The sequence below is a fragment of the Ictidomys tridecemlineatus genome, chromosome 3 (assembly GCF_052094955.1).
Source record: "Ictidomys tridecemlineatus isolate mIctTri1 chromosome 3, mIctTri1.hap1, whole genome shotgun sequence".
NCBI classification, from domain to species: Eukaryota; Metazoa; Chordata; class Mammalia; order Rodentia; family Sciuridae; genus Ictidomys; species Ictidomys tridecemlineatus.
Genome location: NC_135479.1, coordinates 58,236,430 through 58,258,301, shown reverse-complemented (window position 1 = coordinate 58,258,301; position 21,872 = coordinate 58,236,430). Strand labels below are relative to the sequence as shown.

Here is a 21,872-nt window from a genome sequence, read left to right as displayed (position 1 = left end):
GTTTGTGTGCTTGTCTGTGCTTAGAGACATAGAACTGGGTAATTTCCGAGGGCTTTTGTAACCTTAGTTATTTTATGATGAACATTTCCATGGATAACCATATTCTAATAGGAATTCTGGATTTCATTATGCCTTCACTCTGCCATGAGTTAAGGGCATGATAAGACAGGTAAGAGGAATAGGATTTATCTCCTGGCCCCTTTCAAATCAGATCATAAAAATGACTACCAGGCTTACCTATAAACTGACACAATCCCGACGGGTGGGGGGTGGGAGTGGGGGAAGCTGTAGACCTTTATGGTGGACTTTGCAAGACTGAATATTCTGACATACCAATGTTGTCTTCTCTATTGCTACTGGGACTTCTCCAAGCCACACACATACCAGTGTTATCAGCAGAAAAATGTCAAGAGGGATAGCCTGACAATGTGGCATTGTCCTGTGGGATTTATGATAAGGTTCCAACAAATGACCTTTTATCTCATTTGTTTTTCCCTAGGTGGGTGGATATGCCCCCCCCCAACGCAGGTTCACAGGGAACGTGGGGAACACCTGCTTTCAGATTGCTTTTCTGTCTCGACTCCAAGATTTCCGTGCACTTCTTTCCACCCTTGATTGGCACCGTCTTGGCAGTGTCCTGCCGCGGGAATGTTATTTTAGGGAAGTCTTGGGGGTTAGGGAACTTGGCTGTGGAAGTCCTTGTGAGTGGCTGTGATTTGTGGCAAAGAATGTTTTATAGTTGAATTTTTCCCCCAGCACAACTCCTTCTGCAACTCAGCATGGGATGGAATAATGTTATTAAAGCCCAGAGAAAAGAGAAGAGGATATTATATGTCAGCCAGGGTTAAGAGAAAAAGATTTTTCAAAGTTTACAAAAACATTCTTGATGAAATACATCATTGGCTCACATGTGATTTTTCAGAGAACCTGAGTTCAAACCCTCATGTCTTATGCTCTGGGAACTTAGTCGGGACACGAAATCTATATGTTTTCTCATCTATTAAATGGCAATTAACATCTTTCTTTACATCCCAGAGTTGCTGTGAGAGTCAGATAGAAGTTTTCCTTATTTCAAGGTACTTTGGAACACATCAGCAGATACAGGGTGGAGGTTATGTGGTGAGAGACGCGGTACTGCAACCAGCCAGCTCTAGATTCAAATCTAGATTCTGCAATTAGCAATGGTTTCATCACATGCTTCTCAGACATCAGTGTATGCACTGATCACATAGAAATTGTGTTAGGATTCTGGCTCAGTATGTCAGGTGAGAGGCCTGAGAGGCAGGGTTTCCAGGTGACACCTGTGATCCAGACCCATAGTTTGAAGAACAAGAAGAATTTATTCAATAGTTCTCTACCCCCATGGGCCATCAAGTCCACCTGGGAATTCTGTTTTAAAAAGCCTACAATAGATCTTAGATCAATCAAACCAAAATTTCTGGGGATGGAATGCAGCATCAATAGTTTAGTACTAGGACTTAGTTTATTCATCTGTAAAATAAGAAAAGAGAGTTGGTCCTCTGCATCTGTGAGTTCTGCATCTATGGATTCAACGAGCTGCAAATTAAAAATATCCAGAAAAGAATTTTGCATTGATAGTGAACATGTACAGACTTTTTTTTCCCGTGTCATTATTCTCTAAATAAGACAGTATAACATGTATTTACATGGTATTGGGAATTATAAGTAATCTAGAGATTATTTAAAGTATAATATGAAAAGATGTGTGCAGGTTCCATATAAATATTACATCATTTCCTGTAAGGGACTTGAGCATCTGCAGACTTTGGTATCCACAGCAGGTCCTGAACCACTTCCCTGTAGGTACCAAGGGATGACTGTAATCATCTTTCCCTCACAACCCTCTATTGGTATTCAGAATTTATAAGGCTCTTGATACAATGTTTTTGATTCATAAAAGAGCTGCCAAGCCTTTCATAGAGATACTATCATGCTTTTGAATTTACTGGGCACTTGTTCATGTATTATCTCACCTAATTCTCAAAAACAAAACAAAAAAATCTGTGAAATGGTTGTATTTTGGTGCATAGCTCGAATCAATTCACGGCTAGGAGGCAGGATAAGTGGGACGGGGAATATAAGTCTCCTCACTCATTTCATAGAACAACTTTGTGGCCTCTGCAGATGTTTCCAATAATGTACGGTATGACCCATAAACTTCGTTCATGGGACGTAAAACCTGCCTGGACGTATCATCGCCACAGAGGGAGGCATCCACTGCTGGCGTTCATTCACTTGGCGTCACCCTCTCTGACATGTTGAAGTATGGGCCAGAGATGGGGTTGACTTTCTTCACCACCAAAAGAGATGAGAAGACTCTGAACAGAACAACAATGGAAACAGTGTCTGTCCCACTAGTTCCAAGGCATGGATCTCATTTTATTTCAGAAGAAAGAGGCATTAGAGGGCTCAATGTCGGATGAGGCAAAGAGGAATGATGCTTTTTTGCAGGGTGGGAGGCTTTGCTGTTGCCCCTTGGTTTTTGTGTGGTACCAGGGATTGAACCCAGGGCTTTGTGCATGCTGGGTAAGCGCTCTACATCCCTGCTCCTTTCCTAGAAATTTATTTTGACATAGGTCCTACTGAGTTGCTCAGGCTGGCCTCAAATTTGCCATCCTCTTGCTTCAGCCTCCCGAGTCACTGGGATTACACGTGTGCACCATCACACTCCGCTACTCCTCCGTTTTAGAGCAAGCCCACAGCCATTTGGGACCAACCAATCACCCTTTGATTCCCTCTGATTTGCTTCTTCCCTTTCTCCACCCATTTTCCCTTCAAGCAGGGGGTAGAGACAAGCATCCGAGAAGCAGGTGAAAAGTTTGCATCTTACCTGGATGTCGGTCATCCATCTTTCCTGGACCTCTGAAAAGAACTTTCCTTTCATTCCTAAAAGAAGATGTGGTGTCCATTGGTTCCAGAACGGAGGTTAGTCGTGGGATTCATGACTAAGAAGTGCCCATATTGTAAAACACCATGACAGCAGTCTAACCGGGATGGAATAATTTCTATTTGAAATTTTAAAAGAGCCTGAGCGTTGCATGTAAAGATCTCGTTGGATCCCACCAGAGGCAGGCATGGCCCACTTTAAGAGGCTCTTAGGGGATTTAAGGATTTCTCTTCTGGAATGTTCCTCTTTCCTGTTTCCAGCCTGATGAGTGAGTGAGATGGCTCTGGGGAAGAAAAAAATCTTCCGTTTGGCAACTATAACAAGTAATGGATAGAAAATAGTGTTTTGGATGTAATTGATGCTTTTTAAGAATTAATAGAGACTAAGGGAGTTCTTATTTATTTTGAAAGGAAAAAAAAAAGGAATTATATGGAAATACCTTGGTTACTTAAGAAGCCATTGGAACACACAGTGGAATTCACCTTCTACTTGCTAACATCCTAATGTGTGTTTACTTTCCTGTCATAGGCTTAGGATAATGAATCCAGAGCTGGAGGGGGCTGCTAATTTCTGCTTGGAGATCATCTTTACAATGAGAATAACATTTCCTTTTTCCAAGTGGGGAGAGCAATGAGGACACTTTGGGATGTTCTCTTTTGTTCTGGCGAGGTCACCAGAGTCCCTGTGTCATCAATGACCGAATACATGATTATATCAGGAGTAGATGCTAGTACCGTCCCTCTTCCTCTAGTAGCAAGAACTTCTAACAAGCAAGAGAGGAACACTTCACTCCTTTGATGTCCAATTCAAAATTATTACAACCTCTGAAGTTCTGAGGTGACCCCACTGAGGACCATGGCCCACAAATGAGCTTATTGGTCCCTGACAGGAATCTTTCTAAGAGTCAGGGTATACTTGCCTGCTGATACCTGGCTTCAGAGTAGGAATGCACATCATCACACAGCCTTTTTTCTTTGAGAAGACATACACCTTCTTTTCTTTCTCCCTTGTTTGCATTTGTGCCTATTTTATAGAAGAGCTGTAGAGTTGGTATCCCCGACATTTTATGAGCATCATCCACAGTGAGAACAGCCTCTCTTCAGTCTGAGCCTGGCAGCTGCTATAGATGAAATATCCCCTCCAAAAGTTGAGTGGAAGCCTAATGGTTTCATAATAGGTATTGAGGTCATGAGGACTTGGCCCTCATGTATGGACTGATTCTGTTTTTATGAGATAGTTAGTGATAACCTCTTCTACTTTCTTACTTGCAATAATTTTCCTATACTCCCATGTTCTCTCACCATGTGTTGGCTTCTGCCATGTGATGATGCAGGAAGAAGGTCCTCACCAGAAGCAGTCCTGTGATCTTTCACGTCTTAGCCCCCCAAAACTGTGAGAAATAAGTTTCTGTTCTTTACTTTCTAAATTATCCCAGTCTCAGGTAGTATGTCATAGCAGCAAGAAGACGGTTGCAAGCATCTAAACACTAACTAAACACAAGACCCTTTTAGTGGACCTGCCAGGCTTTTACTGGTGAGGCAATTTTGAGTGGCACAGATTCTTTTGTACTAAGCAGATTAGCTCATGGGTTTTGGACTTATTTGGGAAAGGAGAGAAAAAAATACCATTCTTCCAATTTGTGGGATAAGGCCTGGGAGTCGTGATGTAAACATCTAAGAAATATGATCTTCATTTGCTCCTTAAGCAAGTAAAAGGGGAGATATCAATTATCTTTCATTAGGGAGTAACCAGACATCCCAAAGGCATCTCTCTTAATCAAGAGAAAGCAGTTCGTTTTCACACCAGTCCTCTGACATCTTTTTCTTTGCAAAATTTTCCATCAGGGGTGATTTTTCAAATATTTACCAATAAACAAATATTGTGTGCCAGCCATTTCAATGTTTGGGAGAATTCTGTGAATAAAAAAGATCATAATTTCTGCCTCTGTGGAGCTAAGCATCTACTGGAAAGAAACGGATAGTAAATAATTAACACAACAAATCAGTAAATTTTATGCAGTAGTCTCCCCTTTTCTGAAGGGGCTGCATTCCAAAATCCACAGAGAGTAGATAAACTGTAGATAACACTGAACCCTGTGCATACTATATGTTTTTTGTATAAATACATACCTATGACAAAATTTAATTTAAAAATTAGTCACTGAATGAGATTAACAATAGTTAATAATAAAATAGAACAATTGTAATGATTGTAATAAATATTAATTGAGTTGGATCTTTCTCTCTGAAAATAGCTAATTGTACTGTGCTTACCCTTCTTCTTGTGGTTTGAGATGATCTAACACTTGCATGATGAGGTGAATGGAAGTGAATGATATATGCACTGTGGCACATTATAACAGTGATAGACTACTACATAAGAGTTGCTTGAATACAAGCCTTGCAATAGCTCAACAGTCAATCTAACAACTGATATGTCTGCTGAGTGACTAAAAGGCACACCAAAGGTTTCTTTCTAGATGATTCTGATGCACATTGAACTACAAGACACATTGCATCATGTGGCGCCAGATCTGCAATAGATAAAACCCAGAAAGCCAGGAATCAAAGAGCATAAAAAGAATGGCCCATCTCATCAATCCCCCCCATGACCCACTTTGGGAATTTGTACTATTGTCCCTGCAACTTTAGGTTTTGTTGGATTACTGGCCCTAGTTCTCAAGAAAGGGATGACTCTACTAAGGGGCCCAAGGAAGAATCCTTCTATAGATATAGGCACCACCTAGTAATAATGGTATTTTTCAATAAAGTTTTATTTTTGATGACATATTAATTTTTACATATATAGGGAGCACCATGTGATATTTTAATACAAATATAAATTGCATGAGGATTGAATCAGGGTAATTAGCACACACACATACCCACGCCATAGAATACTATTCAGCCATAAAAAGATGAAATCTTGTCCTTTGCAAAGTGGATGAACTGGAGGACATTATGTTATAGTGAAATAATCCATGCACAGAAAGACAGATGCTGCATGATCTCACTCATAAGTGGAGTCTAAAATAGATGTTCTCATAGGAGTTAAGAATAGAATAGTGGTTACAAGCATCTGGGGAGGGAAGGGGTAGGCTGGGCAGAGGTTTGTCAACATAAAAAGTTACAGTGTGATGGAGAATAGATTCTGGTGTTGTATTGCACAATAAGGTGACTATTGTTTACAATAATAATGTTACAATAATGTTTCATGAGATTTCCCCATCCTGCTAATTTAATAATTTAACTCTAGTTCATTTTTTCATTTTCTAGCTGTATCATCATACTATCTTTGAAAAGTGGCAATTTTTCTCTTCCTTTATAATCCTCAAGGTTTTTTTTTTTTTTCCTTGCTCTTTCTTGTGTAAGGTAATAGTACATCCACGGTGGTGTTAGATATAAGTGGAAAGTATATCCCTATTTTACTCCCAAACTAAAAAAAAAAAAAAGAAAACTCTCATCACTTTGTTATTAAATATGATAATATCTAATCCTCCCTTGCGGTAAGCTTAAAGTGCTTCCTCTTTATCGTATTACATACCATATCCCACTCCTGGTTTGCTAGGATTGTTTTCATCTTGGATGACTTGCTTTATCAAATGTTTGTTCTGTCTCTTATTGGGATGATTGTCTGATTTCTCTCTTTGGTTAATTTTCTGCCCAGGATTGTGCTACATATGATCTGGTGTTCTATTGCACAGTAGGGGGACTATTAGGTCACCTTAGGTACCTTGAAATACTCCTAGGATAGACCCTAGAAAGTGATGCATACTGCATACTGGAATCTTCCTGAAATTATATGGAGTTTCTATCATTTGCCTGCTCTTTTTATTGCAAGGTGAGCAATCTCACCTTGCCGCCCCTGATTCTTTATTTTCGTGTCTTTTGGGAGGGTGCTTAGTTCTTACACACATGGCTCTTCCTACCTCTAAGATGACAGCAGGAACTTTATGCTCTAAGTTCTTCAGGCTCTTAGCCTTTGAGGATTTAAAACTCTTTTTCATTCAACAAAAGTCCTTGCATATAAACAGAATTTTAGACTAAGCAATTATCATATAATTTTAGTTTGTGAGTCATTTTTAGGATGAAAAGTGGAATTTTTGACTTTTCACTTTCAAAATGTGGTCCTTTAAAAAATGTTCTTTTTAGATAAATGATATAGTAGAATGTATTTTGATATGTGAAACATGCACGGAGTCTAACTTATTCTAATTAGAATCCCATTCTTGTGGTTGTACATGATCTGGAATTTTACTGGTTGCATATTCATATATAAACATAGGAAAGTTATGTCCAATTCATTCAACTGTCTTTCCTATTCCCATCCCCACTCCCTTTATTCTCCTTTGTCTAATCCAATGAATTACTAATCTTCCCTCTGCTCCCCCTTATTGTGTGTTAACATCTGCATATCAGAGAAAACATTTGGCCTTTGTTTTTTTGGGATTGGCTAACTTCACTTAGCATTATCTTCTCCAACTTCATCCATTTACCTGCAAATGCCATGATTTTATTCTCTTTTATTGCTGAGTAATATGCCATTGTGTATATAGGCCACATTTTCTTTATTCATCTGTTGAAGGGCATCCAGGTTGGTTCCATAGCTTAGCTATTGTGATTAGCGCTTCCATAAGTATTGATGTGGCTGTGTCACTGTAGTACGCTGATTTTATGTCCTTTGGTTATAGACCGAGGAGTGGGATAACTAGGTCAAATGGTAGTTCCATTCCAAGTTTTCTGCGGAATCTCCGTACTGCTTTCCAGAGTGGTAGCTCCAATTTGCAGGCCCACCGACAATGTATGTGTGTACCTTTTCCCCCACATCTTCACCAACATTTATTGTTACATGTATTCTTAATAATTGTCATTCTGACTGAAGTGAGATAATCAAGAATCCATAATTGGGATGGTATCAAACTAAAAAGCTTCTTCTCAATAACGGTAACAATTAAGAATATGAAGAGAGAGTGTAGGGAATGGGGGAAAATCTTTGTCAGCTGTACCTCAGATAGAGTATTAATCTCCAGGATACATAAAGAACTCAAAAAATGTTAACGCCAAAAAAAATTAATAAACCAATCAATTAATAGTCAAAGGAACTGAACAGGTACTTCATAGAAGAAGAAATATGAATGGTCAAAAAATAAATGAAAAAAAGATTCAACATCTCTAGCAACTAGAGAAATGCAAAATTTGGTCCTTTCTGGGAGCTACAAGCCTAATTCCATGTGCAGTATTTCTCATATAAGTGTTAGGAAGCACAGGTGAGCACGTGACAGCCAAGCTTAAAAGTTTTAAATATTATTTTGCTATTTGTTCTTTCTGACCTTCATGAGAATGAAGATAGCAGGAGGTCCCAGGTGGGAAATGTACAAGTGACAAATGAGGGTGGCTTGATCTAGAGAGAATGCAGTGGACACAATGAAAAGGGTTGTGTTCAAGGGATGTTTAGGAATGAAATCCATCCATCTTGCTCACTGGTGAGTTATGGGTGCTGAGGATGAAGAGGGAGTCAAGAATCTTGTTGGAAATTCTGCGTGGATTTGGGTGCCATTTTCTCAAGAGTTGAAAGAAGAACATCATGAGTTCAGTCTTGGATATATTAAGATTGAAGTACCTGGAAGGACATTCACATGGAGATATCTGATTGATAGCTTCGTAGAGAGGGCTAATGCCTCAAAAAAGAAAATTGTGCAAGAGGTAAAATCTGACAGTGAACATATAGATGTTTATTGAAGCCACGAGAATAAATGGAATGGTCAAGGAAAATATAGAAAGCAAAAAGAGAGAAAGTGAGCATTGGTCCCTCTGACTGCTGACTTTTAAATGAAAAACATGTTTAAGCTAAAAAAATTAGATCACTAAACTGCATATATCATGTTGTATAATTTATATAAAAATCACATGATTTTCTTAGGGTTGATTTTCAGCTCAATTATACCCAATGGTGCAGCAGTCAACAAAACTTGATTAATGCTCATGCTATCACAGTATTTAGAATATCACACATTTGTCTGTGTTTAAAGATCAGAAGGACAGGTAGTAATTCTGGAAGGAAAAAACAGTGTTTCTCTCCCATTGATGAGGTGAAGGATAATATTTTGTTTCTCTGTATTTTCTAGAATTTCTGTTAAGAGTATGTTCTTGGTTTTAAGTACTTTAATACTAGGCATGATGTGTGCATAAAATACAAGGATTTGGAGTTAGAGCCATGCTGGAAGGAAAGAAAACATTTCTTTTTCTTTCAATTCTTCTTTACTCACCAGAAAGCCAAAGGTAGAGCGTGTCAGTAAAAATATGCAGGTACCAAGAAGTGACATGAAAACAGTTGAGGTACTTTACTTCAGGTATCCACTGTAGCATATGCATGGACCAGCTACTGGTATAACTGTGAAATTTGGGTGATTCTGCATGGTAGTCAAACGCCCTTATATTTGCATTTAAAAACTGACATTGCTCCATATAAAGACAAATGTTAAAATGTATGCTTATAATAAATAATAACTTTTAAATAGTAAATTTTAAAATCATGACAAATTGAAACTACAGGAGGAAAGAAAAGGTAAATTTTTTTCCCACTTTTTGAGCTAAGGATCCGACATATTCACTTTGTACCAAGTCCCCCAAATGATGTAGTTTGTTCTAGTCAGAAGACTGTAGGAAGTCAACTGTGAATCAAAGTGCCCCCTTTCCTTGGTCCTCACCTACTCACCCCTCCCTCAAGCTCCAAGGAGCCCCAAAGTGTGAGGGTCCAGACACACACAGCTCCCCAAGAGCTGACTGCTGCTTCTGGTGGAGAATTGAGCCAGTGGGGGAAAAAAAATGGCGGGACTTCATTTCCATTGCTGCCGGAATCCTGCCTGCCTGACTGTTTGCAGACAGTTCAGGCTGCAGTCAAGAGAATGATAATGAGCAGTTCCTTCCGAGGATGAGCTAAGTACGGGGAGGAAGGGTAATCATTAGCAGCTCTCTTGTGGATACACGAAGGCCAGCAAAAATGTCTGCAGACAAGTAATTTGGCTGGGCGTGTTTTGACAATAAACTCAAACCAGACAGAAAGCGGGTGGGGAGGGAGAATGTGGAGGGAGAAGCCATGAACTTGACAGGAGAAAATAACTAGGCTTCTTTAAGCTCATCGCCCCAAGCATCCAGCAGCAAAGAGTAAACATCCCCATAGAGAGACAGTGTGGGCTAGTGCTCAAAGACCTGGTCCACTGGGCTACTCTGGGTAGTTCAATCTGTCCTGCTGAGTCTCTGTTAGCATCCTTATAAAATGACATCCATAAGTCTGGATCTAGTCAAATGCCTAGGATGGAGTAATTCAAAGGAATAGGCAAGCTCTTGCCATTCCACTTCTGCCTTATCTCAGACTGGAGGGTCACCGGGGTAACAGCCCTAACTTTGGGCATCAATGGGTGACTGCTCCAGAGGACGATCTTCCCCTAGGTTTGGGCAGTAGTGGGTCATATTGGAGTTACAGACCCCTCAGACACCTGCTGTAGTTCCTGAAGACTTTAAGCTCATTTCACTGTGAGCTATAGCTGTCTGGACTAATTATCTGCTTTGAGAAATCCGCAGATTAGCAAGTGTGGCAAAACACGTTGCTCAGACATAATAAGGTCAGTCCACAGGGAACTCAAGAATGTAAACTAATATTTTCCATCAGTTACTGACAGGTGGTATCCATGTCCGCCCACCCTAGACCCTCATCCTCAAGAGTATTATTCACAGGGCTGCTTCTGTCTTCAGTCTGAGCAGGAGACTTAGTTTCCTGTGGATCCTGGAGCATCCTTTAGTTTGTGTCATTTATTTATTTCTGTAGGTATCATTTTCAAAGTAGAGATCTGAAACTCACAGACCAGAATCTATTGATCCAATAGTCCTAACCAAGCATGAACTTTTCATTAGAAATTTTCTTTAAGATCATGGACCCTAAAGAAGTCTGAAATGGGTCTTTGTCATAAAGCAATGTTTACCATTTAGTTCTCATTATTGCTTCCTTAAAAAGAGAAATTTAATTTAAATTCTCCCTAATAAAAGAAATTAGATAACTAGAAATAAAATTTTTTCAGGAAGGATTGAACTGGAGAGGGTTATGATCATTGTATAATTTAGGTCCCCCCCCCCCACCACACCACACACACACCTTTCAAGAACTACCTAGTTTTCACTCTCTTGGGGCAACAGTGTCCCCAATAAGAAAGCATACCATAAAGGACCCATTGTGTGATCCCACAGAGAGACATGAACAAGGAGACTGAATATCAGGATGATAAAAGCCCCAAGTTCACAATCAGATTTCCGGGGCTTGATTTGGTCTAAGTACTTCTAGTCTTCATTTTCCTCACTGGTCCAATCATGGTTCTTTCCTCCTAATGTAACATGAGAATTAAATAGGCTGATAGTTACACAGCACTTTGTAAAATGCCTGGCATGAAATAAGCACTACATAAATGCCACTTTTAATAAATGGTAGTTGGGGACCAAAATCTGTGTTAGTTATGTATTGCTGCATACTGAGCTCCCCAAACACAACAGTTGATACAACCAACATCATCTCACCCAGTGTCTCAGGATAAGGAATTCAGGATAAGCCTAGTTTGTGGTTCTGGCTCGGGATTTCTCATAAGGTTGGAGTCAAATATAACAGCTTCTACCATGGCCATTCTTTATTTTTACGTGATCTAAGGGAAAAAAAACACCCTGAAAACTCAATATACCTTCAACATAGTTGAATACCTTCTATGTTATGTTAAATTCTATAATACAATATACCTGGATTTTGAGGACCTGCTAGAGAAAAGTACGAGAAGTAATTGTGCTTTTTTAGAGAAGTATTTTATTTGTCACTGAAAGCAGCCCTGAATTATTTACAGTCCAATGTCACTTTTCACATTGTCATCAAGGAAGGAGGTGATGGACCATATAAAATATGTGTGTATTCGCTTCGTGCCTGGGTCTACTAGAAGTCCCTTTCCTTTTTATTTTCTTTAATTTCTTTCTCTTCTTCTAATTTTTTTAATTTTAAATGTTTTTATAAACTTTTCAAATCCATCTGGTACAATATAATTTGTAAATAATATGCAAAACAAAATCTATAATCCTATATCCATAAATACATTTAAATATGACAATCTAAGAATACATTTTTTAAACTTAGTCACACTGGAAATTAAAATAAAATCAATGCCCTTTACCATAGAATAAAAATGTGAGAGAGTTTCGTTAAATTTTATTAAATGTACACAATATCTGCACATTACAAATGACAAAACATTGCTATGAGAGTATGAAGAAGACATGGATTAGAATACATATTATTAAGGTAGCAATTATCATAAAATTGATAAAAAGTGTCTGCACAATCCTATCAAAATGATGCGAACTTAGCAAGACCCTGTCTCCAAATGAAAAAAATAAAAAGGATTGGAGATGTGGCTCTGTAGCTAAGCATCCCTAGGTTCAATGGCTGATATAAAAGAAAAAGAAAATGAGATCAGGCATTTATTTGTAGAATTTGACAGACTAGTTTTAAATTTTATATTAAATTGCAAAACACCTGGAATAGTCAAAGGAACGTTGAAAAATAACAAAACTGGAGAATACGTACTACCTGATTTCAGTATTTACTCCAAAGCTGCAGTGATCCTGAAAGCTGTGGTAACTGTCCAAAGGCAGAAACATAGACCCAGAAAGCAGAGTCCAGAAATAGACACAAGCATAGGTGATAGATTAAGGAAAATTACTAATATAGTTCGTGGAGGAAAGATAGTGTTTTCAATAAATGGTGCTAGACCCACTGGCTATTCATTTTTGCCAATAGATAGATAAACAATTATAGGTGATAAAGATTGATTCATCTCAAACCTGTTTCACACCCCCATGAAAAATCAACTCAAAATGGATCACAGAACTAAATTAAAGAGTTAAAACTAAAACCTTAAGGGGAAAAATGAGAAGATAATCTTTGACACTCTTGGGGAGGCATAGATTTCTCAAAGCACAACTCCCGCCATCCCCCTGAATCATATGAGAAAATACACAGATGATTGGCTCTTCTTTTTTTTTTTTTTAGAATGATGTGCATTTTATTTTTTTTTATTATTGTTGGTCGTTCAAAACATTACATCTTTCTTGATATATCATATTTCACAGTTTGATTCAAAAGGGTTATGAACTCCCACCTTTACCCCGTATACAGATTGCTGAATCACATCAGTTACATCAGTTACATTTCCATTGATTTACATATTGCCATTCTAGTGTCTGATGAATTCTGCTCTCTATCCTATTCTCTACTATCCCCCCTCCCCTCCCCTCCCCTCCCCTCTTCTCTCTCGACCCCCTCTACTGCAAAACATTTCTTCCACTTGTATTATTCTTCCCTTACCCCTCACTTCCTCTTGTATATAATTTTGTATAACCCTGAGGATCACCTTCCCTTTCCATGCAATTTCCCTGAAGACATTGCTTGCTTTCTTCGTGGAAGCCTTTGGACACTCCTACGTTACTGGTGGGAATATAAAGAAGTTTGGAAATCAGTGTGAGAAACAGACTCACCATTCCGCCCAGCAGTTGCTCTCCTAGGTCTCTCCCTAGGAGAATCAAAAACAAGGACACACAAATACATGAATTACCTAAAGCAGCTTGACACATAGTAACCCCAAACTGGGAACAACTAACTGTCCACCACCCAACTGGTGCATGGATGGAGAGTTGGGAGAAAGAATACCTGAGTGCAGGGCAAGCTGGAGGTTCTTGGTGGGAGGAAGCCCAGTTTGGGACAGTAGGAGCCTACTTATCAGCCCCCTTCCATCTGGCCTCCTCCCTTCCTTGTCCCTTCCTCTCTTTCCTGCCAATTCATCCTGGATCTCACCCAAAGGAACAACTTGAACTTAGATCCTCATCTCGGGATCTGGACCGATTCTGCTTAAGGCGGTTCTGCCTGGTTGGGAGTTTTCATTGAATTTCAAAGCATTATTCATCATTCAAAATTTCCCCTTAGGAAATTTTGTGGTTGGGATTCCCCAGTAGCTTTTCAAATGGTGTGTGTGTGCTTTGTTCACGATAAAGACTAAAATGGCGAGATAACAAATGGGAGCAGTAGTTTGTAGACTTCCCCTTAAACAGAATCTGACACTGTAACTAGGACCTTAGAACCATTCCTTTTTTACCCTCATTAGATAGTTAAAGGCTAACACTGGGAAGAATTAAGCTGTATACTTCATCCTGAGAAAAATGGGCTTCTCTTTCGTTGCATGTAATTGTAGACAGATTTCCATCAGGAAGCATTTAAATATCTAAAATTGGTTGAGCATCTACTATGTGCCTGATATTCTGAGACCATAGATAAAAAGAGGAGATGAGGAGATGGAGGGCATGAGTCAAAAGGAATAAAACCAAAACCTTGCAACATTCTGAGAGGCACCAGGTACTGTTGAGTTTTGAAGGACCAATAGGAGCTCATTGGGTAGAGAAAAGGAAGTAAGAGCATTCTAGGTTGAGAGAATAATGTGTGCAAAGGCTCAGAGTGCTTAAAAGCATGACACATTCAGCCATACAAATCCTGCAGAGTGGAGAAAACTTTGCTACTACCTACAAGTGGGAGGGGAGAAGGGTGGTAACAATGGTACCCAGCTAAGGTGACCCAGACTTTACTCAGAAACAATCCTGTGCAGATGGGTGACTTCCATGCTCACCCAAGAGGCCAAGCAAACATATGAATTCTTCCAAACTGGAAAGTGAGCTCTATTCTCATATCCGATGATATGTTATCAGATGCTCAGTAGATGCCAGGAATAGCAAATGTACTGAAGCCCATATATTCTGTTTTTTTTTCTATAATACCTACTTCTGATGAAGCTTAATTTAGGAACTAAGCATAATAAGAGATTCACAAACATAAATTACTATAGATTTCAGCAACCTCAGCATATGATTTTTTTTTCTTTTTGAGAACTTTCACCTTTTCACTTTAAAAAAAAATCTTTACAGCTTCTCTTTAACATATCGGAATTTCCAGCATCACTACTCTTGTGTTTGGGGGCCATTATTAAGAAAAATAAGGACTGCATGGGCATAGGCTTTGTGATACTGTGAGAGCTGATCTGATAACTCAGTAAGTGACTAACAAGTAAGTAGCATATACTATATGGATACTCTGAACAAAAGGATGATTCACATTCCGAGCAGGAATGAACAGGGAGGTGTGAGGTTTCATCACGCTACTCAGAATGTTGTACAATTTAAAACCTAGGAATTGATTATTTCTGGAATTTTTCATTTAATATCTTGGGACTATAGTTAGCCACGGGTAACTGAAATGGAAGAAAGCAAACCCTGGATAATGGGGAACTATAGTCATAGCCATGAGCAATGCAAGGAGCCAGGGGAGTCATATCCTTGAAATAGAAGAAGCTTGGAAACATACGCATCCCTTCTGCCACCCCTTGATCTCAGTCTCACTGTACCAGCTCTACAGCTACCACTTGAGTAACTACAGCTTTCTTTCTCTTCTGCTCAGAGTGGGAAACTCTCTCCATAGGTCTTTAATGATTTTCAAACAATGACAGAGTCTTGACTGCCCATTGCCTGGACTGTCAAACAGCACACTCGACTTGGGGAGGATTGTAAGAACAACTTGTATATTACTGGCCATGTCCCTTTTCTTCTGACAGTGTCAATAGTTCTGCCAGATGGCCATCAGCTGTTTTATGGGACCTTAGGCAGTTTTGCCTGCCAAAGTACATACTCAGATGGAGTATTTATGGCATTAAGGAGATTATCTCCTCAATGCTAATGTTAGGCAGACAGACATCAGACCCACCCAATCGGATTCTTTGGGATTGATACAGTTGCTCGAAGGAATTCCACTAAGGGCGAAACCAAACTTGACGTTTTCTCCATATTGAAAGATACCCACATGCACATCATTTGAATATTGAGAGTCAGATAGGAGTCAGCGTTTTGATTGACTTCCGTGAACCTCCCCTCTGTCTACCTTTGAACTTGGAAAATTGCAAAGGAGCTGCAGGGTTTCTTTGGTTTTGAGTGGTTTTGTTTTTGTTTTTGACACATTGAGGTTGGAGTGAGGTTCATGATATTGGAAGTGAACAACTTACCTTCTTGTTTCTCTGCTCAAAAAGGTGGATGCCTTTTTCCCCCTATTTCCTTTCTTGCCTCTCTCCCATTTCATACTGAACAAGAATCTCAGTTTTTCACTAGTAAAATGGAGATCATGACACCCACCTTACTGAACCCATAAGCTGCTCATAAACATCAAACATGCTAATGTGCATAAAGAGGAGTTGTAAGTGGCAAAGTTATTGCCAATGTAAATTGTAATTAAGACGCTAGGCAATGGGTGGAAGTTGACAGATGATAAACCAGTTCAGAAGAGATGCACTGAAGTTGAATACTGTGCATGCTCCCAGAACACTGGTCCTAATCTTTAAACCCAGGAATATAAAGATAAAGACCCGCTTTGTTCTGCCTTCAAGAAACCTGCAGTGTCTTTAGGAAAACATGAAAATTTATACTGCAAAGGGTCTTACTGTCCTTCTTCACTAAGCACAGAGACAAAGAGTATCACTTGGATGCAGCTAGACAGGTAGAACCTCAGCCCTGGGCCACACCTCCTGAATCAGGGTCTGCATCCTAACCAGATTCCTCGGTGACTCACGTGAACACTAACGTTTGAGAAGCATTGTCCTGGGTCTTGAAAGCAGCAAGATATGCTTCTTCAAAGCACATGGGATGGAAATAGAACAACGAGTTTTGGAATCAGTTTTGGAAGTAGTTTCTGTGGAAACAAGCAGCCAACTTTGACAAAAGTTCAACATGAATCCAAGGAACTGAAGAAGAGACTGAAAAACATAGCAACAAAAGTGAGGGAACTGTAAAATCAAGCAAAATGGAGAGAGATTTGGAACAAAATTTAAAATTAAAAAGAACTTGCTTTTATCACTTTCTAACCATTTATTACTGGACAAGAATCTCAGTTTTTCACTAGTAAAATGGAGATCATGACACCCACCTTACTGAACCCATAAGCTGCTCATCAAACATCAAACATGTTAATGCTCATGAAGAGGAATTACAGGTGGCAAAGTTCTTGCCAATGTAAATTGTAATTGAGACACTAGGCAATGGGTGGAAGTTGACAGATGATAAACCAGTTCAGAAGAGATGCACTAAAGCTGAATACTGCACATGCTCCCAGAACTCTGGTCCTCAAACTTTCTTGTGAACCAGAACCTTGAGCCCATCTCCAGGTACCTGATTCAGCAGGTGGGTGTAGGGTAGATCTAATAAGCTCCCCATTGCCCTTGATGATACTCTTCTGGAAACCACATTTTTGAGAGTCATGTCTCTAGAATGTATAAATTGAAAAGAAATATTGATTGGAGCTTCATAACAGCCTAGCATTCTGTTCTGACTTTGAAAAGGTTTCTTCTGGTCCTTCGTCACATCCAGAACAAGGCCATGGAAGGTGACCCTTTTAGAGTGCCAAGGCAGACTGTAGCTTCTGATAGGGCATGAAAGTCACGAGTGGGGGTGTGGCAGGAGCCTTGAGCAATGAAGCAAGTTGGGAACACCTGGTGATCATCATCTACATAAGCACTTTATTTCTAGAGACCCAGCGAAACCTCACTTAGTCCAGAGACTAAAACCTCAAAGTCTTACACAGTACAAGAAAATGCAGAGTTTGAAGTGAAAAATCTCTGTCCCATAATCCCCTTTGGAAAAACCACTAAGAGAAATAGACTTCCCTGGTTTTCTTACTTGTTAGAGTCTGTAAACAAGTCAGGATGGTGCCTGGCATTTTGCCAGGGGAATATTAGAGTCTGTAAACAAGTCTGGATGGCGCCTGGCAAAATGCCAGAGGGAGTGTTTTGTGAAGTAAGGCCAGCGAGCCATTAAGTGTGGAGATTTCTTATTGGTTGACTGATGTATCTAGTTTATGCTAATTAAGATAAGCTGTGTGGAATGTATAAATACCGCTCCTGTGCTACAATAAACGGCTCCCACTCCTGCTGTATCAATGTACACAAGTTGTTCGTCACCCCCCCCCCCCCCGTTATTTTGCTGCAGCCGACATTTTTTAGATAAGAGCATTTCCACTAGAATTGAAGAACAATTCCACCCTTTCTTTCCTGAACAGTTATTGAGCACCAACTGTATACCAGACATGTTCTGGATGTTTCAACACGATGTAATCTTGACATAACCTCCTAACCAAGACCAAATCTCCATCTGCACTGCACCTCCATTCTCTTCACAAGTTCATCTTGGCCCTTGCTCATTTCCATTTATTCTTTCACTTAGCACTTGCAGGCTCTCTTCCAGGTCTGGGACATAATCAAAGATGATTAAGAGCTCTGTCACTGTCTATAACAATGTCACAGACCAGCAGTGGCGATGAGATATGCACAGGGTGATGATGTCACAACCAGACAAACAGATGATTTCAACTACATATAATTATAGACAAATTTCCATTCTGATGGCTTTAAGTAGTTAAATGTATTGAGCACCGACCATGGGCCTGACATTCTACTGGGTCCTGAGACCAAGAGAGAAAAGAAGAAGATATGAGGAGGTAGAGGAGATGGTTTCAGAGAGTTAACAAATAAAAATGTCAAGCGAGTCCAGAGACAGGGCAGGTCACTACCAGCTGTGTACTTTATCAGTTCTTGGAAGAAGAGTCTAAGATTAAATCTTGCGGGGAGAACAGAGTTCTTCTTTCCCTCCTCTGAATCAGCCTGTAAGACTGAGCTGTGTCTTCTGAGCAAAGCCATCAGAAGAGTCAATAGGAGTGACAGGTGGGGGCCATCTCTGTGATACACTAAGAGTCTGACTTCACGTCTCCCCTAGTTAAATGAAATGGGATTTTTGTTCTGGATTTCTTGCAAAGATATGAAGATAGTATGCTTGCTTCCTTGTGCCCAGTCCCTATACCCTTCCCACCTGGACAAGTTGTGTTGCTCTTTTATGGGATGTCAGGGGTTGGAGTTCTCCTCTCCTAAGATGTGTAATGGTCAAAACAAGAGACGGAGGAGAAAGTGGCTCTAGTTTGTTAGTGAAGAGCCTGGTCACTGCACCAGACCTTCTTCCTATTTCATTGTTTTATTCTTTCATTCATTCAATCCTCATTTGTTGAGTAGTAGGTACTATCCAGAGATCGGGGGCTCAGGACATAGCAGGAAACCAGAAAATCAAGTTCTCCTTTTGTTTCTCATGAAATTGTATTTATTCTGGACAGATAGAAAAGAAACAAAGAAACTAAAAAACACAAAGACGTTAAATAACACTGACAGTCCTGAGGACAATAATTCCAGATAAAACTGGAAGTTCAAGCGTCAGGACTGGGCTCTTTTAGCTGGTCAGAGAAGATCCTCCATGAAAAGGCCATTTCAGGTGAGGGCTGAATGATGATCAGAAATCCTGTGAAGACCAGAAACTCCTTGCTGTGCCCTTGAAAACTTTGGCTTTGTACCCCTGAAATGGGGACAATGATACTAACCTCATAGAGTGGTTATAAAAATCAACAGTGGTGGTGCTACAAGTTTTCAGTGTGGTGCTTCCTGAGTCTTGCTTCTCTTCTATCATCCCTTCCCCTTGAAAATGGGGAGGGGGTGTCTGAGACTAGGTAATGACCTCATCCTGACCCCCTTCAAGGTGGCTCCTCAGACCCCTGGATCTCAGATGCTCCACGTTTTCCCTGGGCTTCAGCCAGAAATGACTCACCAGAGGCCGGGAATGTGGTGACTCTCTTGGCATTTAAGCAGATATTAGAAAACACTCAGACCTTTTTCTCAACCCTCAGAAAAGATAAGATCCAGAATGTGCCAAAGGGGTCCTCCATATCTTTTGGATGATAGATAAGGCTGGGTGATTCCCGATGATGCTCTTGGTATCTCTACTTTGTAAAATTGGAAACAGGTTTGTATTCATGATTTACAAAACATAAATGGTGTGGCTGTAACTGATTGGATCCTTCACAGATAATTCCAGTTTTTCCTGTTGTCTCCTTTTTTTTTTTCCAGGAACCTTGGCTGAGTCCTGAGTCAGGGAAGGAGAAGCTAATTCTCATCCATGGAGGGGTGCATTATTATTATTATTTTTAATGTGGATAAAGTGTTGCCAGGGCATGAAGACCTGTTGTCATTGGGATATTAAATAGAAATCAAATGTGCTGTTTATTCAGGGTCTTCTCTCAGTACATGTCTGAATACTTAGGAGGTAGAAGAGGTTGGGGGGGGAGGATCGATCTACTTCCTATTTCAGTGTTGACTCTTTCATTCATTCAATTACCATTTGTTGAGTACTGTCCATCAAGTAGGTGCTGTCCAGAAGGTCAACAGGAGGTAAGGAGAAGGGACTACTAAGAGCCAAGGCCATCTCTTTAGGCCAGGGCTGGGATTGCAGAAAAACATGAGGTGGACGCTCTGGGAACCTATGTAAGGCAGGATTTCTGGCCCCGAAACATGGGAGCAACCGAGTGAACTGAACCCCTGAGTAAAAGACATGAAAGGCTGACATGAAAACAAGTCTTTGGAGACAGACAAGACAGTTTCCCAGTTCTACCACAGTCCCTAGGCTTACCCCCCCAACTCTGCCACCCACCAGCTGGGTGGCCTTCCATAGCAAAGTTACTGAAGATGGTGAACCCTCATGCAGCTAAACTCCCCAAACATGGTGCTAAGAGGAGACATTGAAAACCAGCCTGTGGTCATCAGCTCTAGGCTGTGTCCCTGAAGCTCACTCCACTTCTCAAGAGCACACAGGACCCCTGAACTGTGCAATGTGCATGATCCCAAACCACCTTGCCAAACCACTGTCAGTCATTCTCTGCTTCACTTCCCTTCTAGGATTTTCCAGTCCCCAAGAACCACCCCCCCAAATCCTTTTCTTGGTTCCCTTTAAAATCTTCAGTCACTTCTGTCTTAGTTGGAGGGGAGCTCAGTTCACACCAGAGTCTCTGCCTCGTCTTGTAATAATCTAAAATAAGATCTGTCCTGCCATCTTTTTAAATTTAGTTTTGTTTGTTTTTAATTGACACATAATCATAGGCATTAATGGGGTATGATATGTTTTTTAACACCTGTATACATTGTGTAAGGCTCAAATCAGGATAATTAGCATATCCTTCACACTAGTTTGTGGTGAAACATTCAAAATCTAGTAGCGATTTAAAAATGTACACTTATTATTATTATTATTATTATTATTATTATTATTATTATTATTATTATTATTAACTGTAGTTAGTGAAAAAGAACATCAGAATTATTCCTCCTAATTGTAATTTTATATCCAATGGCCAACCTCTCCCTATCCCTCTTCTGCCTTCGCTCCTAGCTTCTGGTAACCACTATACTATTCTCTACTTTTGTGAGATCAAATTCTTTAGGTTTTCACATATGAGTGAGGTTATGTGATATTTTAGTTCTGGCTTATTTTAGTTCACACAATGTTCCTCTCTGGGTTCATTCATGTTGTCACAAGTGATAGATTTTTAGAGGCTAGGGTTGTGGCTCGGTGGTAAAAGCACTCACCTAGCATGTGGTGCAAGGCCCTGAGTTTAATCCTTGGGACCACATACAAATAAATAAAATAAAGTTAAAAAAAAGAATTCAAAGAATGAAAGATTTTTATTCTTTTGTGACTAAATAGTATTCCATTGTGTGTGTGTGTGTGTGTGTGTGTATATATATATATATATAGATATATAGATCTATCTATCTATATATCTATATATATATCACATTTTTGTTATCCATTCACCCACCTAGGTTGATCCCACATCTTGGCTACTGTGAATAAAGATGCAATAAACATGGAAGTACAGGTAGCTCTTTGACCTATTGATTTCTTTCTTTTTGGATACATACTTAGCAATGGGATTTGTTGGGTCATTTTGTGGGATTTGTGGTTGTATTTCTAATTTTTTTTTTAAG

At 39.7% G+C, this 21,872-nt stretch overlaps 1 long non-coding RNA gene across 1 annotated transcript; it reads left to right on the top strand.

Moving 5' to 3' along the window:
* The first annotated feature begins 2,670 nt into the window (after nucleotides 1-2,670).
* LOC144375817 (uncharacterized) lies at nucleotides 2,671-20,114 on the top strand. Its single transcript, XR_013435682.1, has 2 exons — nucleotides 2,671-2,946; nucleotides 19,959-20,114. It is a non-coding gene; the product is annotated as an uncharacterized LOC144375817 (long non-coding RNA).
* Nucleotides 20,115-21,872: the final 1,758 nt, after the last annotated feature.